The sequence below is a fragment of the Canis lupus genome, chromosome 38, assembly GCF_011100685.1.
Source record: "Canis lupus familiaris isolate Mischka breed German Shepherd chromosome 38, alternate assembly UU_Cfam_GSD_1.0, whole genome shotgun sequence".
Lineage (NCBI taxonomy): Eukaryota > Metazoa > Chordata > Mammalia > Carnivora > Canidae > Canis > Canis lupus.
Genome location: NC_049259.1, coordinates 13722617 through 13741774, shown reverse-complemented (window position 1 = coordinate 13741774; position 19158 = coordinate 13722617). Strand labels below are relative to the sequence as shown.

General features: G+C 37.5%; 1 protein-coding gene across 2 annotated transcripts in view; it reads right to left on the bottom strand.

The window, feature by feature from the left end:
• SPATA17 (spermatogenesis associated 17) overlaps positions 1-19158 on the bottom strand; it is a 207856-nt gene that overhangs the window by 15445 nt on the left and 173253 nt on the right. Inside the window, exon 11 of one of the 2 annotated variants that reach the window (XM_038586160.1) lies at positions 4688-5034. The exons of the other annotated variant lie outside the window; for it this stretch is intronic. The gene's annotated coding sequence lies outside the window, so the exon portion shown is untranslated. Of the gene's footprint in view, positions 1-4687; positions 5035-19158 lie in introns of those variants that run through there. 2 annotated transcript variants of the gene reach the window in all.

Here is a 19158-nt window from a genome sequence, read left to right as displayed (position 1 = left end):
AATTGCCAAGCAGTCGGCCTAGTACAAATATCAAGGAGAATTCCTTAACAGATAAAAGACACCAGGCCAAGTATAGGGGTTGCATTAAAGGATGATATTAATTCATTGCCTCTCAGCTCCAACTCCATCTTCATTGCCTGTGAATATGAATTTTCCCCGTCAACTGGCATGTTAGAAATTGTCAGTAGAGGGCACTAGAGAGACATCAGGATGACTGGCCATCCCTCCTGGTTCTAGAGTGCTCAACTGGCAGGCGTCTGCAGACTGTGCTGCCTTTCCAGCATGGCTTGGCTTCTCCAGCACCAGACTCCTGTGACCCTCTAGCACCAGGCTTCCACAGCACATGTGACTTCTTCAGTGCCAGGCTCCTACAGTGTGGACTGCTTCTCCAGCATCTGGTTCCTGCAGGAAGGGCAGCTTCTCCAGTACCCATGTCCTGCAATGTGTGCAGCTTTTTGAGTGCCCAGCTCTTGCAATACAGCTTCTCCAGTGCATGACTCTTGCAGTGTCTGGAAGCCAGTAGTAGCACTCTCAGCCAGCCACTTCCACCAGGAGGCCCCCCCTTGGGCAGTTGTGTAGTACAGTGGCTCCAGAGAGACACCTCTTCTGAAGAGTTTTTCCTAGCACCAGCAAGGGTAGATTTATAGCAAGTTCTACTAGTGCAACACCAGAGTGATCTCTCTCCCACTCACTGAAGCAGAGCCAAGCCCTCTACCAGTCTCAGCACACAGAAGCTCTTCCTCAGATCTTCTATATCAGCATGAAGGCTGGTGGCTTCTCCTTTCTGCTGCTTCAATTTTTAAAATATATATTTTATTTATTTGAGAGAGAGAGAGAGAGAGAGAAGGAAGAGGAGCAGAAGAAGAGGAACAAGCAGACTCCACACTGAGCTGAGCCCGATTTGGGGCTCAAAACGGAGCTTGATCCCATGATCCTAAGATCATGACCTGAGCCCAAATCAAGAGTCACTCAACTGACTCAGCCACGTAGGCACCCCTGCTACTCCTTGCTACTCCTATATTTTTTAGGGTTCTCTATACTTATCAGCCAATCCCTTGGCACTCCAACCTTATGCTAGGAATTACTAATTTTTTATATTAAACTTTTCTTGTTCAAATTACTGTGTGGTTTTGTATCGCGATTGGACCCTGCCTGGTATGTTCTGGTTTCTGTGAGTCATTACAAAGTAATTTATATCTGTGGGATTAGCGTTTGCATAATTGCTTTTTTTCCCCTATAAAACAAAGCAGCCATGTAATCTGTAATTTATTTTCCCTTTCTAAACCTGCTATTAAAAATGCTGCTCTCAATAATAGGTCCGATTTATTGACATATTACTATAGAGCTCTATTCAGAAAGCTCCTTCAGATCCATCGCTTTCACAAAACACAACACCGAAGCCAGAATGACTTCACTGTTCAAGCCTCTTTGGAGAGCATTATATCAGACAGCATATAGAGCTCTGGGAAAGTGATCTCATTTCCTCCTCCCTTCTCCTTTTAATCACTCATCTCACTAAAAAAAGTCTAAAGGAACGTTCCATTGTCCTTTTCCATCTTCTGCTTCTGTGGGGATGCTGTCCTGGGCTTTTCTCAGCAAATATAGAGTAAAATATAGATGTCCAAATTTAACTTCTGTAAGGCTAAACATGACAGAGAGATTAAGACATCTGAAAAATCTTCAAATTTCCTTGACATCAGTAATAAAGATATGAAGAAGCAGGAATGGCAGATGTAATATGGTCACATCCCTGAAAGCATCCTATCCATGGGTTTACAAGACCTCATACCTTCAAGACTTACAAAACAGGCTTCAATGCATTTATAACCCCAGAAGGGAGAAATCAATGGTTTCTTCTAGACCCTGGGTTAATCTGGAATCCTAAATGGGTTTATACTTTGTTAATTTACGAACTGCTATGTGAATAGATATCTCATTCAGTCAGATATTAGTTTAACTATCCAAAGCCCTTTTTAGTGATCTGTGAGGAAAAATAATGTCAGTTTTTGGACATATTTCATTAATTTACTACTCTAAATATTCTTTTCACATGGTTATGTAATAATGGTTAATGGTTATGTAATAATTGTGCTATTTAAGAAATCATAGAGTATTACATATTTAAATGTTTAAAATTCCAGAAATAAGTTAAAATATAGGTATATTGCCATGTAAGACATGAGAATGAATTTTTGAAGTCAATTTCTTTACTGTTGGAGAGACCAATAGAATAGCTTGCTTCCTCTCTCTCAATAATCTGGATCAATGCCAGTTTAGGCTGGTAGTATTCCTGGTACATAACCGTGATTTGACTGCATCTATAATAATCAATACAGACTTAGTCAGCATACCTTGAGGGAAACACATGATATTAGTCCCTATTGCTGTGTAACAAATTATCACAAATGTAGGGGCTTAAAACAACACCTACTTATTAACTTGAGGTTCTGTAGGTAGAAGTCTGGAGTAGAATGCCTGGGTTCGCTCAGGGAATCACAAAGTTGAAATCAGGTGTTAGCTGGGCTTTTTCTTCTGGAGTCTCTGGAGGAAGAATCTGTTTCCGAGCTCATTCGTATTGTTGGCAGGGCTTTGTTCTTTGACGTTATAGGAAAGGGGCCTTACGTTCCTTGCTGGCTCTAATCTTGGGCCTCTCTCAGATCCCAGAAGCCACCCACATTCCTCGCCGCATGATTCCCTTCATCTTCAAGCCAGAGACAGTGCATCTAATTCTTCTCATGTTTCAAATCTGAGGTGGGCACTTGACGGGATGAGCACTGGGTGTTATTCTATATGTTGGCAAATTGAACACCAATAAAAAATAAATTTATTTTTAAAAAATCTGATTTAGTTCTTTTTTGGGCAGAGAAAGCTCTGTTTTAAAAGGTTCATATGATTTGGTCAGGCCAACCAGGAGAATCTCCCTACCATACCATGTAACATTAACACTCATAAACCATTCATTCATAAAACCACCCAATTCACACTCCTGGGAATCGTGCAAGGTGTGGATACCAGGGGAGCAGTAAATGTGGGGGGCTACCTCGAAATTATGCCCGCCACACATCTCAGACAGAAAAGAATTAGACAAAGTTAATGATTTAGAGTTGCCCCTGTATGAAATGAAGTTAAAAAAAAGTCAGTGGAGAGATACAAGTGAATTAAAAATAAGTAAAGGCCTAGATGTAGTAGATCAGGATTGTTAACAAAGTGCTAGAATAAAACCAGACGGTACACCCTGGAACAGAAAAGAAGAAAAAAAGTATACAATACATTTATATAAAGAAAAGAAAAATGGAAAATTCATTAAAGCAAAAGGTGATAGACATTGGAAACAAAAGGATCAATTTAAGTAAATAAAACATTTGAGTTCCTACTAGATGTCAGAAGTGAAAGCCAACAGAAGATGGAGTAACAACGATAGTTAATATGTTAAGACATTAGTTAAGATAGATTAAGATAACAATATTAGCACTTAATTATTAATATTAGCACTTAATATTATCTAGCACTTAATATTAGTGCTAGAGCATCTGGACACTATTCTAAGTGAATAGTGTCCACCATTCATATTTCTTCACTCAATATTCAAAACATACTTGGAGACTATTATCATTCTTATTTTGTGTTTGTGGACAGTGAAGCAGAGAGAGGTTAACTTGTCCAACATCACCTTATAAATGGCAGAGTCAAGAGTGAACCCAGGGAAATTAGGCTCCAGTGCCTAGTATATCTTTATGTTTAAGGAAGGGAAGGAGGAAAGCAGGACGGGAGAATTGCAAAGACAAAGCTGGAGGAACAGAGGTCTAAGGGCAAAAGCAAAGCCTACCTTTTTCCTATTATTCATAGCAAAAAAGTTAGTGACATGATGACCAAGTGCCCTCTCCTCCTGGTAGTTCCTGCATGGACACCCCAAGCTTTTGCCTCTTGCCCCCATGTTCTAACTGACCTTTCTGCAGATACTTAATACCTGCAATCTCATAGTAGAGCAGAGTTCCTGGAGTAGGAATCACCCACCTCCTCCATATTCATTCACTCACTCATTTATTTATTCAACAAATACTTATGAGTGCCTCCTAGGTGTCAGATATTGTCTGGGGTACCGAGATTCAATTAGTGACAATACAGACAGATCCCAGGTTTTAGGAAGCACACTCTTGGGGGTGGGTGCAGGGTGGGGGACAGATATTCAAGTGAACAAATGCACACCAGGTAGTAATAGGGGCTATGAAGAAAATAAAACAAGGCTGAAGTACTAGTGATCAGAGACGTAGAGATGTTATGTTGATTGGGGAAGGGAGGTCTCTCTGATAAAACAGTATTTAAAGTGTGACATGAATAATGAAGACGGAGCCAGCCTTAGCTTTGTTTATTTATGTCCTGTTCTGCATTGGTTTTGCAGCTTTATGTGTAGGGACAATGTATTTCCTTTCCGATTCTTGTAGGGAGCACCCCGCTAAATTTGTAACACTAAGCACATCATTAATTTTTGATTTTAATGAATTTTGGACAGTAGAATGGTAGAAGTTAGGAATTTGAGTAATAGCCCAACTTTCTCTCCCCATATAAAAATTGGCCTGAGACTAATATGTTATTATTTTTGTTGGACTTATCTGTAGTCAGTTCTAGGTGTCTGAGGATGAATGCAAGTCATCGGCAAGCAAGGCCTATCCATCCAACCACTGTAAAATATATTCTCGGTTCAGTTTTATTATTCAAAGAGTATGAGATACCAGTATGTTGCTTATTTTCAGAATGAACTCACTGCTTCGGTTCTTCCACATTGTTGCCTTTAATTAGATTTTCCAATCAATCATCTCTGGGTATTGTTCCATGTCCAGAAGTCCATATTAATAAAACGTCTGCTTACTTAAAAGAATTTGGTGAAAAGTTTAATTCCAGGATGTTAATCCATCTGGCCTTGCCAACTGCCGAACTGCAGAAGGGTAAGTTGGTGGTAGAGGGAACACCATCTGTTTCTGAGAATTTAGTTGATCTCTGTATGAGGAGCAGGAAGTCAACTGCAAGACTGAAGAGCTGAGATGGAGAAGAGAAAAGTGAAGAGTTTGTTGGGCCTTTGTTTCATTCGATGAGCACAATTTTCACAAGATGGATCAACGTTAAAACCAATGAGCTCAAGATTTATGTTATTCAGCTATTTACTTGGAAGAAATCATGTCCATGTATTTGTCCTTTGTCCTTCCCCTTTGGTAGGAACCAGTTGTGAAAAGGAACTGTATTCTTTCTGCCTAAACATATATTTCTTCAAATGAAGTAACCTGTTTATTTATTAGTGTTGAATCAAGCAGGCAACTTGAGTCAAATGTCTAGGCTGATTAGCCTAGTTGACCATGGAATTTTATCAATGATCCCTAAATCCTAAACTTTACTTTTATATAGTCAAGTTAGTTTTATGCAGGAACAGACCTTATTCTATAACCAGAACTCCATCTTTATCCTTGGCTAAGTAGCTGAAAGAGGCCATCAAGAGATAGAGATGATGCAGTCCATCACATTTATTCAACAAAAGTACTTCTAAGTTCATGTCCTAGTGATGGTGACCTGGTTGAATTGTGACCATGAAGAGCAGCATGTTACAAAAACAAATGAGAATGGTTTGTTTTTTGTATAAAATTGGGAGCAATTGAAGGAATCAGTGATAAGGAAAAATCAGTTCAAATTTTCCATTTGACATGATCTTTCTAGGCAGCATTAGCAGCTCAGGACCACTGCCTCTCTTTTTTTTGAAATTTTATTTTTTAAAGATTTATTTATTCATGAGAAAGAGAGAGAGAGAGAGAGAGAGAGAGAGAGAGAGAGAGAGAGAGAGGTAGAAGCAGGCTCCATGTAGGGAGTCTGATGTGAGACTTGATCCTGGGACTCCAGGATCATGCCCTGGGCCGAAGGCAGGCGCCAAACAGCTGAGCCACCCAGGGATCCCCACCACTGCCTCTCTTAACTCTCTTTTCCACAAGCTTCTGTGACAGTCACAAAGATTTCTACTCTTACTCCAATTCTTTTTTTTTTTTTCTTTTCATTATTTTCTCCTATGCTGAACTCCCAGGATTTGTTCACTTTTGACCACTTCAGTGACCTAATCCCCTGTCATTGACTCAGAAATAACCTATATCCTGATTGATGCCTCAATTTATATTTTTGGTCCTGATTTCTCACCAGAACCACAACATCACATTTCATTTTCACTTAAATATCATACAATCACTTCAAAGTAAATATATCTCAGACTGAATCATCTTCCCTCCTAAACCAGGCCCTTTTCTAAGATTTACATGGTGTCAACATTCTCTAAGTCAACAGGATGCTTCATCATCGGGGGACTTACCCATTTCATCACCAAGGCCTACTTTTTTCCATCCAACCATCTCCCTAGTCTATTTTATTTTACTTTATTTTATTTTATTTTAGATTTTATTTATTTACGAGAGAGAGAGAGAGAGAGAGAGAGAGAGCGCGCGCACAAGTAGGGGGAGGGGTAGAGAAAGAGGGAGCAGCAAACTCCCCACTGAGCAGGGATCCCACCAGGAGGCTGGATCCCAGAATCCTGGTACCACAAGGCCAAAGACAGACACTTAGCCAACTGAGCCACCCAGGCCACCCATCTCTGGAGCCATTTTAAAGATACTTTCACCAAAGGATTCATTTAAGTAATAGCTTTTCCATTTTTTTTTTTAAAGCAAAGACATTTGGGCCATCATTCTAAGTAAACAAACTGGTATTACATAGAACTCCAGCCACAAGCAGAGATATTTGATTTGTATCCAGTCTGTGCCACCAGCATGTATAGAATATATAGGTCAAGTGGGGAGATATTAAGTGTTCTGCTACTTTTTGAAGGAAATTTGACTGTTAAAAAAGTAATCAAACCTAATGAGTATACTTACCTCAGATAGTCACTCTCTTTGAATGCCTAACTTTTTCACAAAAACTTGCACCCAGAGAAAGAGCCACAAAATTGTATTAATGATCATTCATCCACAAATTTCGATGGTTTCCTGGTCCTGACAGATGGAGAAATATGTACTCTAGGTGGCCTCTCTGAAGTTTGGCAGTAGATATGCATGATCTCATGCAACAAAGATAGAACATTCTCCAGTTCTTTTGGCAGAAGATGATGAGGAGTATAAAAGAAGATTAAGTTTCTAAGCAATATTTTCTTCTAAAAATCTTCTATAAGTATTTTATAAAGAAGTAGAACTCCTAAATGAAACCTGCCATGAAGTTAAGGTATAGATTGCTATCAAAGAAGGATATTCTAGATTCTAAGTGTTTGACACAGCTTTGAAATCTGTGAACTTGAATAACAATGGATAAAAGCTAATTAATCATTGCTTAAACTAAGCCAAACCAAAGTTCTGATATAATGTTTACAGATATCACTCAGTCATTCACTTTCATTGTCTGGTTCTTTTAATAACTTAGCACTGAGAATCTTGCCAAATATGGGTATTTTGACCCCAACGATCTGTTCAGAAACAGTTCTTTTTAATGGAAGCTGCATTATCAAGGGCACAGTTGACATTCTATATAATTCCTTAATTCAATTTGAAATAGAGTGACATCAACCTTGGACCAGTACCCAAACTACAGCATGTTCAAATTATTAAAGAGCTTTAATCCATTTTCCATGTCCATCTTCCCTGAACTTTATCATATTGAAACCAAAATACCAAGGTTAGTAAATAGGTTTCAACTTACAATTCAAATGGAATAGTGACTGCTTGGAGAGCTATGTGGAAAGGGATCTTGGGCTCAGGTCAGTAGACATGAGGATTGTGATTAGCATTGTCTGCCATGGAGAGGTAGTAGTAGTAGAAACAGCTAGAAAACAAAATTCTGGAACCTAAAGGTGTTTAACGCAGAGAAAAGAAATCTCAGGTGAGCCATGGTATTTTCCTCAAATGCTTGAAGGGCAGCTATACGAAAGACAGAATCAACTTTTTCTAACATGGAATTAGTATTGGTAAGCAAAATCACAAACTCCATGTAACAAAGAACTTTTAAATAATTAGAGAAGTCCAAAATGGAACCCATACTAGGATATCATAGAAAGGATCCCAGCAAGTATGGAGAATTAGAATTAATTATTTCTTAGGGATCTTACCACACGCCATCAAGTCTCAACAATGATAAATATTACTTTTTAGAGGAGGGTTACCTGTACTGAGATAAAAACAAACAAAGGAAAATGTCCATCTAGTTCAGACCAAATATTTAGTACGGCCACTGAATTTTGCCCTAATCTGAAGCAACGTCTGTACCTTGCCATAGTACTTTGAAAGCTATTTTATATTTGAAATTTAAAAAATGCATTTGAAATTGGACATCATCTTTTAAAACCTCAGAATTCAGGATTCTAATGTGTCAGTGTGGCTACACCTGAACTAACAGTCCTTGCCAAAATGAAACCTATCAAAAGCGTTCGTGCCATATATTGGAAACCAATTGGTTGCCCTGGAAGGTTAGGTATATGATTCGTTATTGTCCCGTCAGCAATCAGCATCTTTGCCGTAGACTGAAGGAGATGGAGAGAAAATCACACAAGACAGAGATGAAAGCTGTGTAGTCAGAAGAAAAAAGCCTTCTTGATTATGCTGTGGACTTTCTGAAGTCTTTAATTCTCCCTCTAGCCCATCTTCAAACTGGCATGTGGGACGTACTGTAGATGGATGGTGATGCTCATCAGGAGAAGCACACACATATATCTTGTGGGTTGATTTTTTTATTTGCCAGCTCAAGAGGAGCAGGGAGATTTATTTGGAAGGATGGTAATGAAGGTGGGGAGGCACTAGTTAGACTGCAGTTTCTGTTCCCAATATGTTATTCTCACTTTTTTCTCTTCTTGATGCTGGGTTGCTCTCTTTATTTCCACTTATTTTTCTTTAAAGGAGGGATGTTTTGGTGTACTAAGCCAGCGGCTTGAGAGAGGAGGGTGGTAAAGATGTGGGAACACAGGATCTCTATGTGTTATTTTTGCTGAGATATTTCAAATGTTTTAATTACATTCTACATTTTTATTCCACACACATTTACTTATACACAATTACATACTATTTGAAATAGTTGTTTTCTTTATCCCCAAATGAGATTTCATGTTCCCTTCCTCGCTATCTTTCTTTTTGCTCTGCCTCACAAGAATGAAATAATTCACTATAACAAAAAAAATCACTTTCTTCCTTCATAACAATGGCACAAGAAAATGGACCGACTTTGCTGGACCTTATAAATACAGCAGAAGAAATCACCACCACCCCCCTAATTTGTGCCAAAGAATAGAAATATTCATGAAAAGGAAGGAGTAAATTGATAATAGTCTTGGTTTCTAGAATGCTGTTTCCTATCAAGGAGACAAAGACATGGCCTTTGGAGGTCTGTTAACAACTATCACCAGGGCATCATTCTAATGCAACAACTAACCACCTGAGTTGAAGAGTCCTACTAGACTTGAATCCAATACTAATTTTTCTCTTTATATCATCAGTTTAGTTATTCATCCTGTCTTAATTTTTTCATGTGAATATGGGTTATAATAAGTCTTAACCTCACATGGCTTTGGAAATATTAATCAGAATAATGATGAACTACACCACCCACACAGTGTTTAATTATTGAACTTACTGAACTTCAGTGTAAATATTGGGTAAAGGGGCCAGATGGATAAGTATATCCAAATGCTTTCTGAATGCCTAAAATCAATTGTAGATGGTCAAAGTTTAGTAGAGCAGATTCTTGATTATATAGGTGGTTGTTATTCACTTTCTGACTTACCCTTAAGGTTTATATCTCTCTGTCAAGACTTGTCTTCTATTTTCCCTATTTATGCAATAGAATGTTATAAAAATACAGGATCAGGGATTTTGGAACATAATGTTCTTATTTGTTACATGTGTTTGTAAAATTTGACTTACAAACGCTGAAATAAAAATTTAATTATCTATGGGGTTTTGCATCATGAAATTACTTTTAGCATTTTGTGTGTGTATGAAATTTAAGAGTCTTAATATTGTGGTATAAGAAGTTTCATGTCAAGAAACTGGTATGTACCATTTTCTTTTTGGGGAAATTAAAATTTTGAATGAATCTCTGAAAATAATGTTATTTATCATGGTCAAGTGTTCAGAGCAGTCCAGTAAAACCTATCCAAATCATATCCTACTTTTTCTAGAATAGGCATAAAATTTTAGAAATAAATTACCACATATCATGGTATTTCTAAAAACATGAGTTTGGAGACTCAATATGGAGAAATAGAAACTGATCTCCCAGCTGCCCTACTCCCATTTTCATTCTAAACAGGGGGTGGTGGCCACGATGGCCTTTAGTTGGGCTATGGCAAGAGGAGATTTAAGATAGGAAGGCAGGGGGATCCCTGGGTGGCGCAGCGGTTTGGCGCCTGCCTTTGGCCCAGGGCGCGATCCTGGAGACCCGGGATCGAATCCCACGTCGGGCTCCCGGTGCATGGAGCCTGCTTCTCCCTCTGCTTGTGTCTCTGCCTCTGTCTCTCTCTCTGTGTGACTATCATAAATAAATTTAAAAAAAAATTAAAAAAAAAAAGATAGGAAGGTAGTTAGTGAGAGAGGAGGAAGATAGGGACGACAAGAAAATATAGGTGTGGAAAGCTGTGGCTGTATGTCTTTGTTTCAAGCTGTCACCCTCCTTTTTTTTTCCGTTATCCTGAGAGCACTCTGGCAATAAAAATAATAACAATGATCACTTATTGAGAGCCTGCTAAATTAAAGGCACAGTCGTCAGTGATGTTAACATGCAGTCAATCCTCTTAATAACCCTCAGAGGAAAGTATTATCATTCTAATTCTTATAGATGAGAAAATTGAGGCTCAGGAAGGTTTAAGAAATGTTGCCAGGCCCGTGCACACAGTAAGAGACAGAACCACCTGAACTGGCCACTTCAGTTGCCAAGACTACCAACCAAGGGCAAAGTCCAGCTCTGGTTGTGCTTTGCATAGTTTTCACAATATTTCTATAATTGAAATCTTTGCCAAGACTTAAAAATGGAGAATTTTATGTAAATATTTCCAGCTTCTCTTAAAAGTACCTAGTTTGAAGTCACTAGGCCTGCCTTCTCTTAGGCAAAACCAGATGGAGCTGAGCAGTGGCTGTCATCCTCAGAAATGGGTGCCCTCCAGGGCTTTTGTTTTTGTTTGTCCTCTATCCCCTTATACTCTTACTGGTCTGACTTGAAATGAAGTAAAATCTACATACAGGAAGGTTCACAATTCATTAAAAAAAAAAACACAGCTCACTGAATTCTCACAAATAAAACAAGTCTATCTATAACCTAAATCAAGAAGTAGAACACGACCAGCACCTACATGCACAGAAGGCTCCTTGAGTTCCTTACTGTCAGTATGGCTTCATCCCCAAACACCAGAGATTGTCTATTTTTCCCACTTTAAAGGAATGCACTGATATATTTCAATGTATGTTGTATGTCTGATGGCTTGTAAACAACATATTTATGAAGCTCTTCTATGTTATTGAGAGGAGGAGGAGAGTTAATTTTCGTTGTAGTCTATGCACCATGAATCGATTATGCCACAATTTATTATCATTTCTTCTACTGGCAGCCATTTGGGTTGTTTCCAATTTTTCACGGCTGTTAAAAATGGTGCTCCCATTAACGTTCTTGTATTTTTTTTATTTAATGAGCATATACACACATCTATTAGACATAGGAGAAGAACAACTGGGTTACAGGACATATACATGTTAAGTTTTTGTGTCTATAGCCAGAAAGTTTTTCCACCATAACATAACAATTTATGCTTCTACCAATTTACTGGATGAGAGTTACAGTAGTGCCATATCTTGTTGCCACTCTTTTAAAAATTTTACCTATCATAATGAGAATGTACAAGTATCTCACTGCATTTTTTTTTTAAACAGTACAATTCAGTGATTTAGGTATATTTACCGAGCTGTTCATCCATCAACATAACCTAACTATAGAAAATTCCATCACTTGCCCATTCTGGACCTTTCATAAAAATAGAACCAATACCATATGTGGCCTTTGTGACTGGCTTATTTAACTAAGCATAATGTTTTTGAGTTTTAGCCATGTGGTGGCATGTGTCAGTGCATCATTCCTTTTCATTGCCAATTATATTCCATTGTATGGATATATCAGATTTTGTTTATCCACTCATCAGCAGATGGGCACTTCGGTTATTTCTGCTTTATTGCTGTGAGAAAGAGGGCTATGGATATTTCATACATTTTTGTTGGTGAACATATGTACACATTTCTTTTAGGTATATATCTAGGAAGGGAACTTCTAGGTCACAGAATATGTATATGTGAAGTTCTAATGGCTATATACAAACAGTTTAATGAAGATTCTATAAACTTATATTCCTACCAATTTATTGGATGATTTTAGTTACACAAAATTTTGGTATTGCCATTTTTTTAAAAGATAAAAGCCTTTGTTTTAAAGAGTAGTTTTAGGTTCACAGCAAAATTGAGAGGAAGGTACATAAATATCCCCTATATCCCTTGCCTTCGTACAAGCGCAGCCTCCCCCATTATCAGCATCCCTCAGGAGTGTGGCACATTTGTTACAATTGATGAACTACTTTGACACATCATAATCACCCAAAGTCCTTGCTATTATATGTCTTAACTCTTGTCTCCTCCAAGAAATTATTCTTAATTATTCCTGCCCCATGTTAATCATACTTTCTCACATTTTAGGCATGTAGCAAATTAAAAAAAAATATATACTAAATAATTTTTTCTTTTTTTTACTTTTAGTCACTCCTCAGATTCTTCACGTCAACTGAATGTAACTCTTTTGAGGGAAGCAGTTTCACCCTCTGTACACTAAAACATTTCTGTACTCATATGACTTGTAATAAAGTAACACTCAAAAATAAAAGGTGCTATAGTAGAACCTTTATGTTTATTGCATAAATACCCAGGTTTCAAATGAATGAGTAAACTGTTTAGGGTCTAAAAATGATCTTGTCCTATGTATTCCCTTCTCCCTGTTGGTGATGTCAGTGGTTTATAATAGGAAGTATGTAGGAAGGATTATATTTTTAAAAATTATTTTTATCTATCTTTCATACAATTGGTTTATTTTCACATTGAGAGGCGTGAAAATTAATTTTTGTCAGGTAGTTGTAGTTTGGAATTAAATATAAATGCTTTAGATATATTAAGTAGCACAGACTATGTTCAAGCTGGAAAATAGGCTAACTATGGAACAATGAGAGCCTAGGAAATAATCATTATTACATTTCATAATAAGAGCCTGGGTTTCACTTGTTGTTTGTAAGGTCTGACGATCTCCATATAAGGCAGCAAATTAACTTCTCAACATTAAACACACACTGTATGTTTCCCTTCTATTTGCCTCAGCGATTAATTCCAAACAGTGTACACAGTTTCATCATTTCTTTCTTTCTTTTTTTTTTTTTAAGATTTTTAATTTATTTATTTCTGAGAGACACACAGGGAGAGGCAGAGACATAGGTAGAGGGAGAAGCAGGCTCCCTTCAGGGAGCCTGATGCAGGGCTCCATCCCAGGACCCCAGTGATCATGACCTGAGCCAAAGGCAGATGCTCAACCACTGAGCCATCCAAGTGCCCCTTGTCATTTCTTAATATCAAGATTCCTTAATGTACAGACACCTGACTTTGAGGCAAGGACTGCTTAATGCCACAGTGTGCTAATGAGCTGCATTTCACAATCATAAATATGAGTCTGAGAACTATACACTAAACTCAATGTACTGATAAATGACTGTATCTGCTGGCACCAGCAGCAAGGTGATTTCCTCATCAATGAGTTGAAGTGTTAAGACATGGAAGAGTACTTAGCAACACCCTACTATGCCCTGTGAAGGAGCCTGCTGGGGACAGCTGAGTTCCAAAAGGAGTAATCCAAGCATAAGCCACAGGCCAAGTTGGGATTTCATTCCATTCTTGCAGGAAAACATTTTGAATTATAAAATGAGAGACCAGATAAGTGTTTTGGCATTGTGCACTTTTTGTAGGCTACAACAAATAATCAGTTACATTATCAGTCTAAATTAATGCCATTTCTCTCATTAGAATCTTTCATCAGCAGTGGTAAATGAAAGAAGAGTTCATTTACTGCAGAAGAGTTAGAAAGTTTATCATTAAAGCTGTAACACAGATGTGATGAGTTGTGGTTTTAGAGGAGCTTAAAGAGAGATGCTAATTAGAATTTAATTCATGGAATACAGACCAACTCAAACGATGTTCATTCGCTCATTCATTTTTAAACAAAATTTTATTCTGATGCCTTTTAAAAAATATTATTTAAGTATTCTCTTTACCAACGTGGGGCTCGAACTCACCACCTGGAGGTCAAGAGCCACATGCTCTTCTGAGGCCAGCAGGTGCCCTTATGCTATAGTTTTTTATAAACCAGAACTTGGACCAAATGAGCTCTACTGGCTTAGCAATTCGGCTGCTTTTAGGTATCACTATGATCTTAGACAAGTTCCACCTATAATTTGGTGATTTTATTAATATCTCACTTTGTTCCTAAAACGTTTTGAGCTATTTGATGATGGGGAAAAAAGTAAACTGGAAGAGAACATGAGGGCAAAGAGAAACAAATTGTGATTGAAGCTAAAATTAGTGCCTAAATGGATACTGTGTGGATGTGAGAAATAGGCTATAAATGTGAGGGACCAGAATAAAAAGGGGATACATACAATCAGTAAGAAAGATTCACGATTTCTCTCAGATAAAAGTGCAATCTTGACTTTACAACTATAATACTATATTGTATAATTAAGGATAATTACTAATTTACAGATATGAATGATTATTTCCCAGAAGGAACACTTTACCCAAGCAGCAATCATAACTTGACCTAGGATCAACCAACTTAGTGTATATCCAAATGTGTATGCAAAATCATATACAATGTAACTACAAATGAGACAGTTTAAAAATAACATTCCACAAAGTATGCATTCAAATGAGCAATGGTGTATCATTATAGGCATTATTTTAGGAAGCTCTTTGCTATTTTACAGCTATTCCTTGAAAGATTTTTGGAACTTCCTTAACAACATCTATCCAACAGATATTTTACTCTGTGCCAGGTGCTCTACGAGATGTTAGAGGGCATTTATCATGAGAGACAGTTATTAGCCCTCAGAGAAATTAGAGATGGGTGGGGGGAGGAGAGAAAGACATCTACCTGATTAACTATAAGAAAGTTGATTAGTATTTTGATTTCAGAAGAACTGGAGATCCAACTCTGAATGTTCTCTAGATATATTCCTTCAAACATCCACAGTGCTCTTAACGTTTTTAATGGAGGTGAATGAACATTCATTCAGAACGGAGTTCGGTAAATATGATAGGTGATCAAGTTATCACTTAGTTTTGGTCAGACACTATGTCTCACTAACTTTCTTGAGTTGGCTCATATTGGGAATGTAGGAAGGAGATTTTATAGAAGTTGATGGAGCTAAGCAGTTTTCTAGATGAAACAGATTGCTTTCCTCAGTTATATTCTCTAGTAAGATTCCATAACTCAGTCTTAATCTCTACTCAACACAAAGGCATTTCTGGACTCCTCTGGAAACCTCTGTAGTTATCAGGAGCTTGAGTGTGTGTGTTTGCTGAGAGGTGGTAGTGAAGAATCAACATTACAAAGATTGGCTAAGGGCTCCTGAAGCATTCAAGAGCTTGGGTATCAGTGAAGAAGATAAAACCAACATTTTGAACAATGAAATACTTAGCAGTTCCCAAACATCTGTTGAGAGCTAGAATTATTTTTCTTGGGTGTACTGATATAACTTTGAAGATGAATAGGAAAAAGAGGAAGAGGAGGAGGGAGGGGATGAAGAGGAATGGGAAGGAGGAGGAAAGAGAGAGAAGTCAGATGCCCTTACAATTACTTTTGTTTCCGAATTTCCAGGAACAGTAACTTTGGAGCACTGAGACTTTGTAATACCTTATAAACCAATGATGAAGGCTATTTGAAAGGAATGAGTTCCAAAACATTGTGAGCATTGGCAGCAGCATTAGAATAAGATTCTAGTCTCCTAAGATTATTATAGAAAACCAGGAATCATCGATTCCATTACTATAAAGTAATATATCCTATTTAAAAAAGATAATAATAATCAAGGAAGAGAGAAAGAAGCTTCGTGGAGTTAGGAACCATCATAACAAGAGACCAGGTTATACACTCCCCCTCCCAGTAATGTCATTTTTATTTTTATTTTCATTAATTGTTTCCAGGGTAAATGGAGTTTGATAGTTGAATTATCCATTCTGTTATCTGGGATAGACTTCATGCATGTTTCAAAGAACTCTGCTCTGTTCTGAATCTAGCTACTACTATTCAACTTTTTACACTTTACAACATAGAATAATTCTTTATCATTTTCCATTATTTTGTATAATACCTGATAACATATTTTCCTATTCTATTTCTATTCCCCATCCTCAAATGTCAGCAAATTTCTCCTTGCAATGAATGTTATCTTATTAAGAAAAGCATTTGCTTTTATTACTTATTTGAATGTTCTGCAAACTCAGACTTACTATAACTCCCACCATATTCACCAAATTTGGCACTAAATGAATGTTAACTGTTTTTTAAAAAGTAACACTGAAGATGTTTTAAAAGTGAACCAAAAGAAAAAAAAAGTGAACCTATTTCCTATAAAACTTCACAAATCATAATTCCTTGCATAATGCCTTATTACATTAAAGTTTTAAAATCCTAGCTTAAACTATCATATGGACAAAGGCAAAGTTATGGACGGAATCATAAGACTTGCCACAGTAGCTTTGAAGTGGGTAATGTTCAGACTCTTTCCAACACCAGCCTACCATCTTTAGAGTTTGTGTTGAAGTCAACAAATATTCTCCAGCACCTACAAAATACCTCATAGACTGCTAATTGCTATGAAAGATTCAATGGGTTAGAAGACATACTCTAAAATTCCACAATTTAATTGGTCAGACACTTGCTTTTCATTCAGAAATTACTTACTAAGTGAACACAATGTACTAGGTACAACCCTAATGGCCAGATTACCTTTTCACTCTCTTTGCAGCAAGACCTGCAAATGTCTTCTCTATTTGAGGGAGCCTATGTTTCTGGTACCACACTCACAGGTGTGTATGTCTGTATGTTGCAAGTTCATGTCCTGAGGGGGTTCTAATTGGTCCCTATTTTCCTTAGGCAAGAGTTCTCCCACCAAACCACTTCATGCCATTCATACTTCCAACCATTCATCATTCACACTTACCTGTTGGCTGCCCTTAACTTGAGTACCCAACACTGGTCTCATTGGTTGTGACTAGGTAGATGGGGTCAGAATATGGCCACTTCAGTGGAACCATTTATGGCACTTTTGGTCACCAGGGGCTGTGGTCGTGACAGACATTCTTAGAAGTAAAAGACTCACTATCCACATACTATGTGCACATAGATCCACACTGTAATTAGTTTATGAGTGGTTGGATGCAAAATATTACAGTTTATTGAATCACTGTAAGAAGTATGGTTTAAGTGTATTTTCTGTAGGGTACTCATTTAAATTTTACTTTTAGACTATAGAATTTTTGAATGAACCAAAGATGCTTCCTATTTCTCCTATGGACAAATGAGAGAGAAAGAAGGGATGGGAGGAAGAGAGAGAGAAAGACACACACACACACACACACACACACTTCAGAGGTTAAGAGACTTGTGCTACAGAAGTAGAATCCAGGATTTCAGGCAGTGGGGGTCTTCTATTCCACACTCACACTTTAAACTCATTTTTACATTTGGTCTTATTTTCTAAAAACAAAGAGTACAATGAAAGAAGAAAAGAACCCAGTAACACGAGTTCTCAAAATCTCTATTTAAATCTTCCTCCCTTAGAGTTAGCTCAGTTAAAAGTCTGGGGAGGCTATGCCGTGATTTGACTCATGTCTAGCTCTGCTGGAATCATCCGATTCTCTAATCTCTGTCTACACTGCTGCAGATACTGGCAGCCAATGCTGACTGTGCATACCAATCTATCTAAATACAGAATGCTCAGCCCACTTGCCTCAGTCATGGAGAAACACAGCAGAATGTTTTCCTAGAGGCAAGTGGGTTGTTCTATCATCTTTATTCAAAGGACCATCAGGCCAAAAAAAAGATACTAAAGGAATATTGGGTTTCGTTTCATTTTGTTTTTTTTTTGCCAATTCATTATGACTAAATTGGAAAGGGTTATAAATTCACATGGTGTCAAGCTGAATGACAAGACTTAATCATTCCTCTTGTCAAATTAAAAAATTACCCTCCAACAGGCATATATATAGCTTATATGCCTGATTATTACTTTCTCCTCATACACCTTCATTTTCCTTACACAGTTGCTAAAATCTTATTTCTTCTGGAAAAAAACAATAGAATTTTTTGGCTGTTCCTTAATTCAGGTGATAACCAAACTTATTTTCCATTTTAACTTTTTTTCTCAGCTATGTAAGTCATTTATATGCCAAATTCCTATAGGGGGGGGGGAAATACATTGGTTTTCATGCATAATTTAATTAAAACGTAACTCATCTGGTTTCAAAATTGAATCACATTTTAGCGGAAAGAGCCTAGACCAAGGCCCATTACAAAGAGGAATGTGAAAAGCTTGAGGAGCACATAAAGCAAGAAAACTCACATTGATGCCAGACCAATGATTTCACCTCATTTTGTTATGATTTCTTCACTTAAATCCTTAAAGAGAGTCTTCTGCCTGGAAACATGAATGTAGCTAAAAAGACGGCCAAGCAATCCATACTCTTGATGCAATATAGTATAATCTGATTTCAACCAACCTGCTTTAGGAAACTATCAAAGGTCACAAAAATGACCAGTTACAAAGAAAAATTAAGGAAATGAAAAGGAGTCACATTCTAGACAGAGAGTAGATTTTAAAATATGTGTGTGTTTAAAATCTAATTCACTCTCAGCAGTTTCAGTGGCGGAAATCTTAGTATATTAATCAAAATGGGTAGTGTAGGCTCTGTTTATCCGAAATGCAGACACTCTAAGGAAAGAAAGATTAATCTGGTGAAGGCATCGCTATGCTAATCGGACTGATGGGAAAACGCAGTGTGAGTGTAAGAGGCAATGTAGGGTGAA